This window comes from Sorex araneus, chromosome 3, assembly GCF_027595985.1.
Source record: "Sorex araneus isolate mSorAra2 chromosome 3, mSorAra2.pri, whole genome shotgun sequence".
Classification (NCBI taxonomy): Eukaryota; Metazoa; Chordata; class Mammalia; order Eulipotyphla; family Soricidae; genus Sorex; species Sorex araneus.
Window position 1 is genome coordinate 195,656,876 of NC_073304.1, and position 18,277 is coordinate 195,675,152.

At 40.4% G+C, this 18,277-nt stretch overlaps 1 protein-coding gene across 1 annotated transcript in view; it reads right to left on the reverse strand.

Moving 5' to 3' along the window:
- Positions 1–18,277, reverse strand: part of NLK (nemo like kinase) — a 147,513-nt gene that overhangs the window by 77,169 nt on the left and 52,067 nt on the right. The window lies entirely within an intron of this gene.

Sequence of the window (18,277 nt, forward strand, 5' to 3'; positions counted from 1 at the left end):
AAATAAGTCCTTGTATTTGTCTTTTGTTTGAAATGCTAATATCGTTTCCATTTTTCTGACAAACCTATTAGATACATGTTCAAACAGTTAAGCAAATCAATATATTTTATTACTATGGACATTGGCATATTAATTTTCCATAAATCAAATATTTTTTACCTTTCACTCATTATCCAGGGGTTGCTTATCCTTGTAGAATTTATGCCAATCAGATTTACCTTGTTATATTCCTGCTTATTATTCCCAACTGCCATATTCCTTCAACTCCTCGGTTTCAGTCTCATAACACTTTGCCTATCTCTTCCAGATGTCATTTGAAAATGTGATCTATATGATCAATGTCTTAATCTAAGTTATTAAAGTTCAGAACAGTGCTGAGAATAGATCTCTGAAATACCAGAAACCATTTATGAGTTGGCAACCAATCAATCTTGAGTATGGTCATTCAATTAAGTACTTATTTAACGTATCACGGAGGCTATATCTTCATCTTTTCCACACAAAAAAATCAGACATTCACTAAATTGCCTTCTTGGATCTAGAGGTAGGTCATCCTAGCACCAAATGGTCTCTCAAGCATAAGACAAGAGATGACCCCAGAAATAGTGCCCATTTTGATCCAAAATTCAAAAGAAAAAATAAATTCCTTCTTGAAAGTGAATTATTCTATGATTCTGTCTAAAACCATGTCAAACTTCTTTATGAAAAACCTTGACTTCTTTAGATATTCATTTGAGTGACCACTCGTTCCTAGGTGATTATAAAAACTCTTAAATCATGTTTCTAATACTTTTAAAGAATGTAACTCTTTTAACATTTTTACATTTCACTGGTTGAAAATTTGGTGACGCAATTAAGCATCCATTGATGATTTCTGCTTAAATAAATTGCTATGATGATTACCAAATAATTAATTGTAATATATATAATAGCTAGCCTGCACAATAAATATCACTCTCAAAACTTGAGTATACTGGAGCTAGAGAGACAGGACAGCAATTAAGGTGTTTTCCTTACAGTGTCCGAGTTTGATCCCTGCCACTCCTTATGGTTCAACTAGGAGTGATCCCTGAGTGCAGAGCCAGGAGTAAGACCCAAACACACTGCGTTCCACCCCCCTACCCCCCAAAAAACCCACCAAAACCCACCAAACTGATTTAACAAAATACCCTTTTAAGGGACTCATTCAAGCATACTTTTCCCAACTTCTGACTTCTTATGGTCTTAATCCTATCATGGTAAGGAAAGCTATGCTAATTAAAAAACAAAAACATTCCTGTCTCATGGTTAGCCCTGTGCCTTGTAATGTTTTAAGGTAAAATTCACAAAGCAGTACTTTACTTTCACAAAGCAGTTTTGGTATAGAAACCAGTCACTCCTGTGGTTGGTAACAATATAACTCTAATGAATGTGAATGGCAGTGAAGTAATTTCACACCATGTTGAGCTTGTGTACTCTCAACTTGGGGTCGAAGATGCTCAGTTCAGCACAAACAGTCCTATAGAACACAGGTAAGTGTGAACCCCATGACACAGGAATTCTTTGTAAGGCTTGCTCTTACTTTCTCTCCTGCTGCAAGACCCTGGTCAGTCCAACTGTACTTGTTAATGAAACTCCAGGTATAGAGATAATAAAAAAGATTTAGGGTAACTTTCCTCATTACAGGGGGGTTTAAAAAAAAGGGAGAAGGCAGTAGCGAGCCTTCCACTTGCAATTCATTTTTGGTTAGTTATTTTCCCTACTCAATAAATATGTCCTAAATAAAATGATACATCTATTATTTTATCTGTTTAATAAACATTCAAATTATACTAACAATTACCTATTTTTAATATTTGATTCTGCAGACACTATATTAAGGGTCATGAGAAAGAATTCTTATATCTGCGCATCAAGCATCAAGCCTTCTCTGCATTTAGAATTCAAGTTTCATTGTTTTTTTTCTCAAAGAGGCAGAAGAACCCCGAAGTCATTCTTCAGAGAGATATAAGGTCAGTCAAAAGAGTTCAATACAGAAAGAGGAAGCTTTTTTTTAATATCTAGTGTGGTTGTTTTACTGTACTTTTCTTAATCCCAGGAATCTAACCTCTGTCACAAATCTACTTAAATTACTGACAAGCAGAAGTGTTGGAATGGAAAAATAGCAAGATGTATTACTGGTGATATTTTCCCAAGTCTTAAGATATTATATTACGACATCTTCAAATTAGCGTAGCTAGTAGTCCAGACAGTCCTAATATGTGCTCTCCATTTTACATTAAGAATCATCTCTGACTGCACCTCCCCCCCACCCATTATGTAGCAGGTTTTTAAAAAAATTTTTAAATGAATCACTGTGAGGTACAGTTATAAACTTACAAACTTCCCTGCTTATTTGATCGAGTACCCATCCCTCCACCAGTGCCCATTCTCTACCACCAATGATCCCAGCATCCTTCCCACCACCCCCCAATCCCCACCACCTCCCCCCACCTCTGTGGCAGGGCATTCCCTTTCGCTCTCTTTCCTTATGGGTGTTGTGGTTTGCAATATAGGTACTGAGTGGCCAACATGTTTGATCTATAGTCTACTTTCAGCTTGCATCTCCCATCCCGAACAGGCCCTCCAGGCACCCTTTACTTGGTGTTCCCTTCTCTATCTGAGCTGCCTTTTCCCCGTTGCATGTGAGGCCGGCTTCCAAGCCGTGGAGCAATTTTAAAGTTCACGTGTTGTTCATGTGTTTTTGATACAGGTTTTTTTTTTTATTTAATCTATTCAAAGCAAAAAAATATTTTTTATAATGGCATAACTTCAGTTTGGATTAAGGAAATCAGGCTCTTCTAATTCTATTCACATAAACTTGTAATCAGCTCGCCTCTATTTTTCGCTATACATACTACAATTACTCCGTCAACTGTACCAAGAGTACATATCCCAGTAATAGAACCTCTTAAATAGACTCTAAATATTTAGATTACTGCCTTCACATTTATTTTGAAATTCATTTCCTTAAAAGTTATTTTTACTTGTATTTAGATTAAGTTAGTTTGAGAAAACAATTAAGCAGTGTATGAAGCAAACATTTTGATATAACGAGTAAGTGTGGAAAAACATGTAACATTTGTATTTTTAGTCCATGCTGTATGTTCATGGATACTACAGATTATGAAATAAGAAATATGGGCCAGAAAGATCACTCAACGGGCTGAGCACATGCTTTGCATGTAGGACGCCCAGGTTTGGTCCTTGACACGATATAGTTCCCAGAGCACCACCAGGAATGACTCCTGAACATAGTGAGAAGAAGATCCTGAGCACTGATAGGTGTGGTCCACAGACAGAAAGGAAATTATATAAAGAATTTATTTTTATGATTCTGGCGTTTTCAAGCAGAATTTTAATAGACTACAGTTCATGTGGACTTTGATACATATCTACAGAGTAGTACACTATTCAAAAGAATAAATCTTAAGATCTCTAATAGGATACCGATAAATGTGGGGGGGAGCGAAGGATTTCATATTTAGATAATCTTTTCCATCAATTAGGGGTTTCTGATTTTTAAAAGGTATTTATCCGAAGTAGCTCTTTAGATAAAAGTTAGCTCTGTAGATGAGTCTTTCCCTTTTCTTAAGATAGTTATAAAATGATCCCCAAATTAGTCCGATATTACTGGGAAAATGACATACAAATAAAAGAGCTAAACCAAATCAGTTAAATAAATTATTTCCCCTCATATTCTTCTAACATAATATTGATCAGAAAAAGCAAAACTTCTATATTTAACTGAAAGTATTAAAACATGAATTTAAGCATCCTCTAGCTCTGTGTTTAAAGAAATATTAAAAGGCAGTGATCCCAGAAGATGTGCAGTCACTGGGCCTCTCTGATCTGTAGTCAGACGTTCAGGGGTGCTGGTAAGGAAGGAAAGGGCAAGGCTTATCAGGCACTCATAAGCTCTGGTACTGTTCAGGGCTTACTCCTGGCTCTATGTTCAGGGATCACTCCCTGCAGTACTCAGGGAACCATATGGGATGCTAAGGATTGAGCCTGCATCAGCTGCCTGCAAGGCAGGCGCCCTACCTACTGTACTATCCCGCCAATCCCTTTTTGCTGTTCTTCAGACCACTGTTTCTCCAGCCATTTTCGGACCATGGACCCCTGCTGACTGTTTCCTTCCACGGTGCCCCTATCTTACCCGCTGGCCCCCTTGTTTCATGTCAGGGCCACCCATTTATGAGTCTCACGAGAGATCCCCTGAAGCCATAAGGCTCCCGAGTGAAATAAAATGCATTAAGCCATAAATAATTAGTACCACTCTTACTTCAGGTGCTGGGAATCTACAGAGACTTCCTCTGCAGCATTGTCAGATGTCTGCCTGAGGAGTCTGCCCAGCCTGCAGGCAAGGCTCTACCCTTTATTTAATGGGATTTTCTAACAGTAGAGGGTAAATGTGGCACAGCCTAGTGCCAAGCTGAGAAAGTTTTCATGACCCACAAGCCACAGTGTTATTCTAGAGACAGATCTGTGAATATAATATGAGAAGAAAAGCCAGTTATGAAGAAAAGGCTTAACCAAAGGAAAATAATTTCTAATTGTATCTTTTTGTATTTCATTCTAGATGCAAGAAAAGATCTTTACAAACAAAACCCAAACAAAAATTATGTCATTCAAAAACGTTTTTCCTTTTTTCTTTTCTTTTTGGGTCACACCCAGCGATGCTCAGGGGCCACTCCTGGCTTTGCACTCAGGAATTACTCCTGGCAGTGCGTGGGGGACCATATGGGATGCCGGGGATCGAACCAGGGTCGGCCGCGTGCAAGGCGAACGCCCTACCCGCTGTGCTATCGCTCCAGCCCAAAATGTGTTTACTTTTAATCTTATTGATGACACCCTGTTTAGTAACAGGACCACTGGGGAATATGAAGACTTAAAAAAGGCAGAACTGGAGAGATGGCTCTATAGGCAGGCATGCACGTTTTTCATGCAGTAGGCCGAATTTGATGCTTATACCACAGGGTCTCCTGAGTACAACCAAGAATACCTTATAAAGCAATGAGCTGGGGAACAGCCCCTGAGCACTGCTGGGTGTGGTCCCTAATTCCACTTCACCCTCGCCAAGGGCTTATATATATTAAAATTTCAAGAAAAAAAAAAAGACAGTTAAAGGGGCAGGAGAGAGTATAGTGGGCAAGGCACTTTAAATCCCTGGTACCACATTTGGTCCCCCAGTTCTGGCAGAGGTAAGCCCAGGACACAGTCAGGTGTGGCCCCTTGAAAAAAACTGAAAAAACATCTGAAGTCTAGATAATAATATAAAATTTTTTTAAAAGGAAGCTTCTTTCCATTATTTTTTATACAGATACACATTTATACCAGCCTATGGGATTTTATCTGCTCTCCCCTTGGGTCACTGGCTCATTCTGTAGAGAGTTGTATACACAGTGTCATTCTTATGTTTTTATAGAATTCCAAAGGAATTTGCTTGCTTAAAAAAAATAAACAATTTCTTCATCCTTACACAAGCAGACGCTATTAAGAAGCATTCCACAGGAGAGAACTGTCAGCAGAATGATTGCACGCCCCTCATCTACTCAAAATCTCCTAACTTCTTCCATTGTGCAGCAAAATGCTGAAACAGCTTCAATATATAGATGTGCTTCAGGTTTTTAATTAGTTGGCTTTTTAAAAATAACTCAAAACAAAAAAAAATTACAAACACAAAACAGGAGGCAGGATTTTCAGCTGAAGCAAACTTAGTAAGTCAGCAGAACCTTACCCACCCAAAACAACTGAACAAAAGTATCAAAAACAATCACTTCAGGACTCCAGAAAACAACTAGCAAATGACAAATTAAAAAAAAAAAAGTTTACTTAAAAAGAATTTGTGCTGGAGAGATTGTATAGAGAATATCTACTGGGCACAGCATTTGGTTCTGTGAGTACCACTAGGAGTGATCCCTGCCAGGTGTAACCCCAAAATTAAAAGTATCTTTTAAAAGTTGTGGAATGTTAGGCAAGAACAGTGGGAATCTGTGGTCTCACTGCTTGAGGCTGTTGCTCACTACCTGCCCCCACCATGGCACAGGCCATGTAGCAATTCTATCTGGGCAGGGTTGGCTGTGAAAAGCAGCAGCCTGCTGTCCCAATCTGCTGAGATGACGAGCCGGCAGGTGAAAACCAACTCCCACTGGAAGTGAAAGCAACAAACTTCACCGAAACAGAACAAAGTCTGTGACTCTTAATCTGACTGAAGAGGGACAGACTAAGAGAAATCCAGAACATTAACGAGGAGATTCCAGAAATGAGAGCCACCAGAGAACAGGTTAAATGCACCTGCTAGCCTGAGGCTGCGCTGAAGTTCAGCGCAGAGTTCACAGGGCCAGAGTGCTCGAAGGATCTGCAGCTGACTGGATGGCTTCCCACAAGTGAAGAACTGAGAGGCTCAGGAAAAGAAATAAATCAACATTTAAATATAAAGTGAAAGCACACTTGAAAACTAGATGTACTCCCAAACACTTCCCCTGCAGCCACCCAACACACACAATTCAGCAAAGGCTAGAAGCTTTACTAGCTCAAGATGAACACAGTATTTAACCTTCAGTGACCACTAAGCTGCAGAAATACAGGGGAACCTGAGATGGCCAAGTTTAAAATTAAAGTGACAACTTAAAAAAATTTAGGTGCCCCAGAAGATGGTTCAGTACGGCTTCAAATGCCTGGCTGGCAGGTGTGAGCCTTTGCGCGCTAACCCCAGTCAGCTGGCACTCACCGAGGGCATCCCGAAAGCCCCCAGGTTTGGGATCCCTGGGGGGACCAGGCGGGGAGTGCTGATGGGGAGTTGGATAATCCAGATAAATAGAGATGTGAATGGCTGTTCCCCAGATGAGAGATTTCGCACATTAAGGTCAGCCAAGTTAATTATTATATAAGCAAGCATAAATAATAATAAGGATAACCCTAGGAGTGGGAGGCAAAGAGAGAGGGGGGGATTGTACCCAGAGGGGTCACAATATAGTATCAAATACTTCCAGTTTTTACCAAAAATTTGCAAGATGTGTAAAGGAACAGGAAAATGTGACCCCTACATGGGGCAAAAAGGGAGTCAGCAGAAATGACTTTTCAGAGCAAGACTTCAACAGTATGTAGTTATGCATTACTTAACAGTTTCAATCAACAATGCAGAGGAGAGGCTGTTGCAGGAGAGGCTGTGTGGGAAAATTACTATAAGAAACTAAAAAGATCTCATGTGTCCAAAGAAAAACAAAGGGGCCTTGAGACCACAACCAGGCAGCCTTGCAGTTAGTTACCAACTTCCTGATAAAGAGAGGACTTTGGAAAACCAGTTCCAGCCAGCTAGCCACCGGAGCATGCTCAGTGAACAGAACTCTGACCCTATTTAACTTTTCTCCTCATTAAGCCCCAAATACAAATTAACTCACGCACCCTCTAGCTGCATAATTAGATGCTAATGATACATTCGATGTATGAGCAGCGTGAGTCCTACTCATGCCTAACCCTTTCCGCACATTCCTCCTCTTAGTTAACTCATCCTCAAAAAAATCACTAACCCCCAAGTCCTGCACTTGACCGTCACCCTTGAATATGTACTACCACTTTAATAAATCTCTCTACTAGTATCTATACTGTCTTGTCCTTAAATTTTATCTTCACAAAGACAAAGAAATGAGGTACGGTAGGGCCTGCATCCCCTGACTTCCCGGGAATATTCTTTTAGTGCTATGGATTAGGATTGTATATGGATTTGGATTGTAACTTGTCTCTGGACTGAATTCTTTCCTTTAAGAAGAAAAAGAATTTGGTTTCTTGGTGAGGCCACTTCCATATCTTTTTCTTCACCTGAAAGAGGTGAATCTCCCAGCCTAAATCCCACAGCTGCCAGAGAGACACCCTGGGGTTAATGCCCAGACCGGGCAGTTCAAAAGGACTTAGGTGTGGCCTAATTATCCGTTGCAGGAATGGTTACTGCCACCACTGAGGGAAGACCCACCCCAGCTGGGTCTTCTTTAGGTTGGGGGGGAACTCAGGTACTCATTTGGATCTCCCCTCTCTCTATGGCCTCCCAGAGTTTTCCCCTAACAGTATCATATACATGACAGAGGAACTAATAATATGTATCATATTGGTGTAAAGCAGGTATAGCTCACCAAAATGAAAATATTCTAATGTAAGAAGCAGCTAAAATAATTTGTTGCTGAAAGACTTGCCTTAAAGGAAATAATGAATTATTTCAGTCTGAAAGAAATTAACTTAGGGGGCTGGAGCGATAGCACAGCGGGTAGGGCGTTTGCCTTGCACGCGGTCGACCCGGGTTCGAGTCCCAGCATCCCATATGGTCCCCTGAGCACAGCCAGGGGGTAATTCCTGAGTAAAGAGCCAGGAGTAACCCCTGTGCATTGCCAGGTGTGACCCAAAAAGCAAAAAAAAAAAAAAAAAAAAAGAAATTAACTTAGAGGGGAACTCAAATTCCACAGGAAAAAAAAATTGAAAACTAGAATTGACAATGTATAATTTAATTTATAGCATATATAAGTGTAATATACTAACATAGCTACATTGAAGTGAAGCTGACGTATTTTACCAGAATTGAGACAGTGTTGATCTGACAAATTTTTTGTTTTGTTTTGGGCCACACCCAGCAGTGCTTAGGGTTTACTCCTGGCTCTGCACACAGGGATCACTCCTGGCAGACTTAGGGATGCTGAGTATAGAACTCAGGTCAGCTACATGCAATGCAAGTACCCTACCTGTTGTACTATCGCTCTGGCCCCAGAATTAAGTTTTTTAAAACAAGAATTAAGTTTTAATTAAGAATTCATTAAGATACAATAAGGGTTATTTCATAGTGGTAAAAGGATAAACATCTGGAAGATACAATGATTAAAATGTATGTACACTTAAAAATACACACTTGATATCATGTTGAGTGAAATGAGTCAGAAAGAAAGAGACAGACATAGAAAGATTGCACTCATATGTGGAATATAATGTAACTGAGAAGTACAAGTTGGCAACGATGCAACTTCTGGCAGATATCTCTCTGGACTTAGTTACTAAAATACTAAATTACAGAAATCCAAAACTGAGAGGCCGCTAAGTGTGGTCACTCGACCTCATACCTCTTCATCCTCAGCAATGGAAAACAAATTATCTAATGCTTCCTTTTCAGCAGGTCTGACTTTAGGGGAGAGACTCTCCAAACAATAATAGTGAGTTTTGTTGAAATATTGTATGCAATCAAAGTGAAAGTAAAGTGAAATTTATTAGTTACACAGGCGGGGGGGGGGCTAAGGGTGGGGGGCTAGGGGCGTGGGGGGGTTAGGGGTGTGGGGGGGCAGGGTGGAGCTATACTGGGATTCTTGGTGGTAGAATATGAGCACTGGTGAAGGGATGGGTATTCGAGCATTGTATAACTGAGATTTTAACCTGAAAACTTTGTAACTTTCCACATGGTGACTCAATAAAAAATTAAAAAAAAAAATACACACTTGACATAAAAGAAACAATTTCTTTTGTCTCAACGAAAATGGAAATAGATAATTCAACAATATTTTTTGGAGGATTTAATACCTCATCTCAAAGAACAACTAGCAATTAAAGATAAAAAAAATTAAATAACACCAGTCAACTTTGTCTAAGGGTCACTTAAGAACACTCTACCCCAAAAAACCCAGTATTTTTCCCCATGCATATTATGCATATTTTTCTTTTTTTTAGGTCACACCCAGCTATCTCAGGACTTACTCCTAGCTCTGTGTGCCGGGGACCATATGTAGTACTGGGGATTGAACCAGGTCAGACAAATGGAAGGCAAGTACTTAACCCACGGTCCTGTCTCTCCAGTACCTCCATGCACACTTAAAACCTTTTTCAGGTCAAAAACCAAATCAAGTCTCAAAAAATCACATCAACTGAAGGGCTAGTATCCAACGTGTGTAAAGCATTCACTAAGCTCAACGACAACCACCAAAATAACCCCATCAAAAACTGGGGAGAGGAGATGAACAAACACTTCTCTGAAACATCTGAATGGCTAGTAGGCATAAGAAAAAAAGTACATCATCACTTATTGCCAGGGAAACACAAATTAAAATGAGACATCATCTAACTCCAGTGAGAGTGGCATATATCAAAATGACTGAAGACAACTAAAGTTGGCAGATATGTGGTGAAAAGGAACCCTTATCTCCTACTGGTGGTTGTCTTCTAGTTCAGTCTCTATGTAAAACAGAGTGGAGATTTCTCAAAAAACTAAGAATAGAGCTCCCATTTGACTCAAACAACTCCACTTTCAAAAACAAAAAAATTAACTTGAAAACATAAATGCATGTGTCTATATATGGCTGTACTAAGTACAACAGTCAGGATATGAAAATAATTCAAACGTTCAATGACAGATGAATGGATAAAGAGGCTGTGTATGACTATGCAACCACTAGAAAAAAAAGAACTCTTGCAATTTGCTGCAACTTGGATAGGAGGGGACATTATATTAAATGAAATAAGCCAGAAGAACAAATACCAAATGACCTCACTCATCTGTGGTATAAACAGAACAAAGCAAGGAAATAATACCTAATGATGATAATCCCTTCATCTCGGACTACAAAACTGAGGTTACTAAGTGGGAAGGGGTGGACCATAAGTGACATTAAGTAGGGGCTGAAGTGATAGTACAGTGGGCAGGACGTTAGCCTTGCACGTGAACAACTCAGATTCAATCCTCAGCAACTGATACAGTCCCCCGAGTTCTGCTAGGAATAATTCCTGAGCCAGAGCCAGAGCCAAAACTTTTATTACATTCTTGAGAACATGACTTGGGGCTTATTCGAATTTTGATATTCAAGTTCTGGTACACAGTACAAAATTAATCATTTGGGGGGGGTTTTCTTTGTTATACAATCTAAAATGCTGATACAAGCACAGTATGTATAAAACATAGCCCAGGCTAGTATAGCAGGTAGAGCATCTGTCTTGTACGTGGCCGACCTGGGTTCGATTCTCAGCATCCCATATGGTCCCCTGAGCACCGCCAGGAGTAACTCCTGTGCATCACCAAGTATGACCCAAAAACTGAAAAAACAAAAAAAACAAACAAAAAAGCCCCTAAAACATAGCCCAAATTTTATAAAGGATATATATATATATCCTTTGAGGGGTCACACCCAGTGGTGCTCAGGGGTTACTCCTGGCTCTGTGACTAGCCATCACTCAGGACTCAGTGCTTGGGGGACCATAAGTGGTACCAGGGATCCAACTAACTGGAGTTGTCTGTATGTAAGGCAAGAGCCTTAACCCCTGTACTATCTCTCCAGTCCTGAGATAAAAATTTTATATATTTGGGGCTGGAGTGATAGCACAGTGGGTAGGGTGTTTGCCTTGCACACGGCTGACCTGGGTTTGATTCCCAGCATCCCATATGGTCCCCCGAGTACCGCTAGGACTAATTCCTGAGTGCGTGAGCCAGGTGTGACCCAAAAAAGAAGGAAAAAAAAACAAAAACATGTATTTTTATTACATGAATTGAAACTTATTTTTAAATAGTAACATACTAGAAAATACTAGTTTATATGAATTAAAGCACTTATATGATGGTATGTGGCTGAGGATAAGTTAAATGCCAGTAATATTTGGAAAACAACAAATACTTAAGAAATTATTGTTTTGAGATCTGTTTTCCAACAAGCTTGGTATAATCAGGTGTTAGGTTCTTTAGCCATGGTCAAGATGCTTAAAATACATGAAAGTATGGCCGCCTACCTACGAGATGGTCAGACTTCTTTGTCAAGACCCCGAATGAATGATTCCTGGAGTGAGCAGATGCCACTGAGCTACACTAGCATGTGACAGGGTTGAATAGAGACATTACTGGTGCCCGCTCAAGCAAATCGATGAGCAACAGGATAACAAGTGACAAGTGATGGCTGGTGAGAGGAGGCAAAGGGCTGGAAGTCATACTGTGCATGCAGGAATTCCTAGTATACAGCAGGGTCCCTGTTTGAGAACCACCAGGAGTGGAGAAATCCTGAAGCACCACCAGATGTGCCCTCCTCCCCACACCTCCTCCAAAGAGTACAAGTTTTAGAAAATATACTTAGAAAACGACAATGGCAAATATTATAATTATGGTAAAATAGAGAAATTAAAGAAATAAATCACCCATACAACAGGAATCAAACATTACCATGTTTTTATGCTGGTGTTTGAAAACGGATGCATGCAGCCCTGGCTCTAGGCACTGAATGAAGGCTGCGGGCTTGCTGCAGGAAACAAAACGGCTCTAAATGACTGGGGTGATGTTAATTAGCTAATGATTTCTACCACAGACCCATCGGAGAAACGGGGATGGGCTAAAACATTGCTATTAAGAGATAACAAAGGCTTTCTTCTGTGGTCTATCTACGGGTAAACCACTAGGTCTTCATGACGCACTTAAAGGAAGGGATATGGAAAAGATTCTGCTGCCCAAACACCCGGCAAGGGAGTATCTGATGACGGAGAACTTATTTATTCCAAAATTCATTTTTCACCAGTAACACCTGCAACCCTTTAAAGAATGAACCATGCTTTAACCTGCAGGAAAAGACAGCTGGAGGGAAGGCGATGAAAACTCTATCCCAGGTTTAGATATGAAACCTACCAGCCATTAGATTAAATGTCAACTAAAAATTTCTGTATTATTGAATTTAATTTAGATTAATAGAATTACAAACTATAAAATCTCTGATCAAGCAGGATGCACTTGTTTCAGCTCAGTTCAATAGCTTTGTTAAGAGAAGCCACCTGTTATAGCACAGCTAGAATTTCAGGTGTATATTACATAGTAGGATTTTCAGACCCCTTTGGGATATGAATTTGAAGACAGTTGTGTGAAAGGAGGTGCCTGTTTCCTTTCCCCTTAGCCAAGCAGAAAGCCAGGTGAAGAATTAAGGTAGCAATCAAGGACAGTCATGCAGAATGTGGTTGAATACAGGAAAATAATCTGTTGCCTGACATTTTACTGACCTAATAACATCACCTGAATGCAGAATGAAGAACTAAAGTATTCAATAGTGCAACAGTCCTCATACTGGGAGTTCAGAGAAAGTATCCACAAAAACATTAAATTCACTGAGAACTAGGGCTTTGATTTGTTTTTAACTAATTTTTTTCTTTTGCTACTTTAATCCAAAATTCTATCCCATGGAAAGTCTTTTTTTTTCTCTCTCTCTTTTTGGGTCACACCCGGCGATGCACAGGGGTTACTCCTGGCTCTGCAGTCAGGAATTACTCCTGGCGGTGCTCAGGGGACCATATGGGATGCTGGGATTTGAACCCGGGTTGGCCGCATGCAAGGCAAACACCCTACCCGCTATGCTATCACTCCAGCCCCACCATGAAAAGTCTTTCTTGAACCTACAGGGCTCCATGTGAAAAAATTTCAAGACCATTACTACAACCTCCTACCACATATTAGTTCCATGTGAATCTCAAATCTTTCCTTAAGAACTTTGCTTGTTGTCACTTCCGTCTAGCATAAATGTCATTACAAAATGCATATCTGGAAACTAAAATCAATCGTAACATCTAATAAAGATAATGAAAACCGAAGCCCCATCTTCCATTAACTGGCCCCATTTTTTCCCCCCTTTTGGGTCACACCAGTGATGCTCAGAGGTTACTCCTAGCTCTGCACACAGGAATTCTCCTGGCAGTGCTTGAGGACCAGTGCTTGGGATGCAGGAGATGAACCTGGGATGGCCGAGTTCAAGGCAAATGCTCTACCTGCTGTACCTGCTCTGGCTCTGGCCCCATTTTGATCATTAAAAACAAAAACAAAAACATAGCAGTGTGCCATCTGGTCACACAGCCTCCCAGACGAAACAAATCAGAGAATGAAGAATCTAATAGAGTCTAACAGAGGGGCTAACAGAGGGGCTAAAAAAGTTTTGCATACTTAATATTACAAGACGGCATCTCAAAATCCCTACCTTCTTTAAAACAACAGTTTTGGTAAACAATGTAATAAAGTGATTATCAGGCAAGAAACATTCGCCACCAGACAAAAAGGTCAAGTGGGCATCTTTTCCTTTTCCCAAAGAAAATGTGAAGTATTTTTCTTAAGTAGCAACCATACTAATAATAGAAATAGTGTGAGAGCATACAGCAAAATGATAAATATAGTAGTAAAACATAGAGTAAAGTTGTCAAAATAAATTCTTTAAAAGAGTTTATCAATTTGAAACTATTTCCCTCGGAACTTCAGTCTAACTGAAAAGCCTACTAAGTTTTGAAAGATATTAGGTTTTGTCTGATTTCAAAAGTCTTCAGAACATGGTTCCAAAAAGTAATTACTTGACATTAATTTATTGTCACTGTGATAACCAGATAAAATTTAAGCACATTTCCAAGTTCATTATCTCTTTTCTCTACACATTTTTTTCAGGGATCTAACACCCAGCAGTGCTCAGGGATCACTCCTGGTGGGGCTCTGGCAATCGAAACTAGGCAGGCCTTGTGTAAGGCAAAGGTACCATCACTCCAATCCCTCTAAATACATTTTGGGGGGTGAGGGGGAGAGAGAAATCACACCTGGCTGTGCTTGGGACTTACTCCAGCTCTGTGCTCAAGGATCACTCCTGACAGGGCTCGGGGACCATATAATGTGCCAGGGATTGAACCTAGGTCAACTGTGCAAGGGAAGAGCTTTACTTGCTGTACCATCTCTCTGAACCCTGAACACACATTTAACAAGATTTCCTAAGGTGTATATTTAGGACTTTAAATATGTAGTAACTATCTGAAGCAGTTCATTGTGGGGAATTGGGAGAGGGGGGGAGCAGCAGTGCTCCCAGGAGGTGCTCATGGAGCCCAGCGACCCTCTCCCCAAGTCTTGCTAAGTCTTGGCCCATCAGACCAGTGGTTCAATACAAAGGTCTGTGAGTGTGCTACAGAGGAGCTTTTCTAAAAATAGCTTTTTATTCTTATTTTATTTAGTGCTGGTGGTAGGAGGTCACACTGGCAATGCTTAAGGCACATTACACACTGAGCTCCAGACCTCAGGATCATCTTCCTGGCCTTTAAAATGCTGTTAATAATATGGTTGAATATAAGAAAAAAAAATCCCATTACAAAACCTCCAAATTCAGGAAAAGAGTAACTCCCCTCAACCCTGGTTTGTGGTGGTGGTGGTGGGGGGGCTTCTGAGTAGTGCTCTGAAGGCTCAGGTCTCCTTCCAGAGATATGTTAGCTCAGTAAAAAGGCATGCAATGACTAAGTCTTGATGGTGGCTGGCTTAATTAAACTTTTGTATTTCCCCAAAACAATCCACAGAATGCGTTCTTGTCATTCTCATACAACATATGGGGGGGAGGGGTGCGGGAGGGAGGTTGGGGGGATGAGGGGAGATATTTCCAAAGCAGTGCTCAGGGGATTTGGGACATTCCCGGTGATACCTAGGCAACCACGGTTCAATGCTCCAATGCATGAGGATGTAGAGCTTGCTCAGGGGCTTCCAGAGGTACACATGGTGGTGCATGTGGGGTCAGGTATCAAACCGGGGTCCTCCCTGGCCCCTGTGCTATCTCCCAAACCTCTCCCATAAGATAATTTGGGGGTAGGGTCGGGGTGGGGTGGTGGGGGGGACAAACCAGGTGGTGCTCAGGGATCACTAATGGTGGGCTCGGAGGACCATATGGGGTGTGGATGCTGGGGATCAAACCAGAGTCGGCCACATGCAAGGTAAGTGCCTTATCCACTATACTATCATTCCACCCCATCTCCCATAACATTTTTAACACTATGAAGTTGCAACAGAGAATTACAAAATAAAATGTCCTTTTTATCATTGCTTACAGCAGTGGTGAGGACAGTGGCGACTTCTAAGCTCCTTTAATGCTGGAATAGAAACCAGAGGTATGAGTCCCTTTTGAAATGGCAATACTTCTTTTGGTCGGGTGGACGGGTGGCCGCATGCAAGGCAAATGCCCTATCCACTATCTCCCCAGCCCTGGAAGTTGCATCTTTACCATATATTTTTATGCCAAAACACTAACAAGAAGTCCAGATTTAAGAAGGAGAAAACAAAGCCATCTAACTACTACTTTGTATATTCTTCAGGTGGCAAGACTTTTCTATGAGTGGCAAAAAATAAGTCATAAAATAAAACCTGTAGAATATATAACTGTACAAGAATGATAAGCTACATAAGAAAAAAAAACTGGCAAAACATCTTGAAATATAAGAGTATCTGTATTTTTTACCTGAAAATTTGACAGATGAGTAAGAAATACAAAGGCAGCTCAAAAGTAAAAATGGGGATAGAGGACATTTGCAGAGACAAAGAGAGATTTGCAAAAACCCATATGGTTAGAAACAGACCTGTTCTGTTGGAGAAAGAAAGAACCTGAAGTCAAGGGGATAGCTCAAAGGGCTCTCACAGATAAGGACCAGTTTGATTCTGGCACTGTTGAGTAGGCCCTGACCTAATGCCAGCTATGGTCCCAAGCCCCAAATAGGTAAAGAAATAAAAAGGAAAGCTAACAAGTGGCTTAGCATTTCTACTTCCAGGTATTTCCCCAAGAACAAGGAAAATTAACATCCATAAAAAGACTAGTACCAAAAATTCCTAACAGCATGACTCATAGAAGTAATCCCAGTGCCCATGAAGAGCTGAATTTAAGTATTTCAATATTATTTAAATAAACCTGTCATCAGAAATGAAACAATGGGTGGGTGTATCTCTGAACACTAAACTTAAGTAGAAGAAGTCAAACACAAAAAATATGTACTGCAAGATATTGTCAGAAGGCCAAAGAAATAGTAGTTGCTTGCCTTGCACACGCCAGCCTGGATTCAATCCCAAGCACTGCATTTGGGCCCCTGAGCACTACCGGATGTGGCCCCAAAGAAATTTTAGGTCTAGAGATATATTTCTATGTCTCGCCTATGGTAGTGATCACACAATTACCAAAACTGTAAGTTGTACTAATTAAAATGATTGAATTTTCTTGTGGATAAATTAAAATCTTATTCTCTCTCAAAAAAAAGACACACTCTCTCGCTCAAAAAAAAGGGGGGGGGGCAGGACTGATAGTACAAAGGGTAGAGCACTTGTTTTACATGCAACTAACCAAAGTTTAATTCCCAACATTTCACATAGTCCCTGGGCACTGCCAGGAGTACCTTCTGAGTGCAGGGTAGAAGTGATTCCTGAGCATTGGCAGGTGCGGCCCCCAAACTAAAACCAAACAAAAAAATATCAAAAAGACAAAAAATGGCACTCTATTTCTTTAACAGAAGGGATAGTGATCAGGCCAGAGAGCTAGCTGAATGCATGCTGCTTTGCATCCTGGAGAGGGCTCAACCCCCACCACCTCATGGTGCCCTGAAGAACTGCAAAAAGTAACCCTTGAGTACCATGTTGGGAGTAGTCACAGAGCGCAAAACTACTAGTTCTGGCCCAAAACAAAAGTGACAGTGAAATCCTGAGCTATCATTTTGTTTTGCTTTTTTCTCCAACACACAGGGCAAAAATTATTTTACTGATGAAGGTGTTAATTAGCATAACAATTCTAAAGAGTAAATTGGCACCACATACCTAAAAATGCGTGATCTTTTGATCCAGCAATTCTAATTCTAGGACTTTTTTTTAAAAAAAATAATTAGTAATCAGGCAAATTAAACAAGACTACATGAAAGAAATGAGTGGACCTGTTAACCCTGCAATTCTATTTCTTGGAAATGTAACTATAAACATAATCAAATTAAGTGAGACTACATACTAGAATGGTGCCAAAAAGCTTTTCATAATAGTGAAAAATAATTGGCGAAAAAATTACATGCCCAATAATAAGTGGTAAGTTAATATCCATCCACTGAAAATGATGCAGCCAGTAATGTGTCCTGTTCATCCTCTTTCCATTATTTCATGCTAATAACTTATACAAGAAGCTTAAAGTTTTAAAATTTTATTGTTTACAAAAATTTTAGTCATACTTGGCAGTGCTCAGGGCTTCCTCTTGGCTCTGTGTTCAGGGATCACGCATGGTGGGGCTCAGGGAACCATATGCAGTACTAGGGATCACACCCACCTCAGCTGCATGCAAGGCAAGTGCCACACCTGCTGTATTCTCGCTCCAGTCCCACAAGAAATGCTTCCTCTCCACTTGTGGAAATGATGATAAAAAATAACTGACCAATAGCTATAACATCAGATTTCTAATATTAGACGAAAAACAATCACTCCTGCCCTCTTTTACACTACCTTAGGTGTCTGAGGTTGTATTTTCTATCAAGG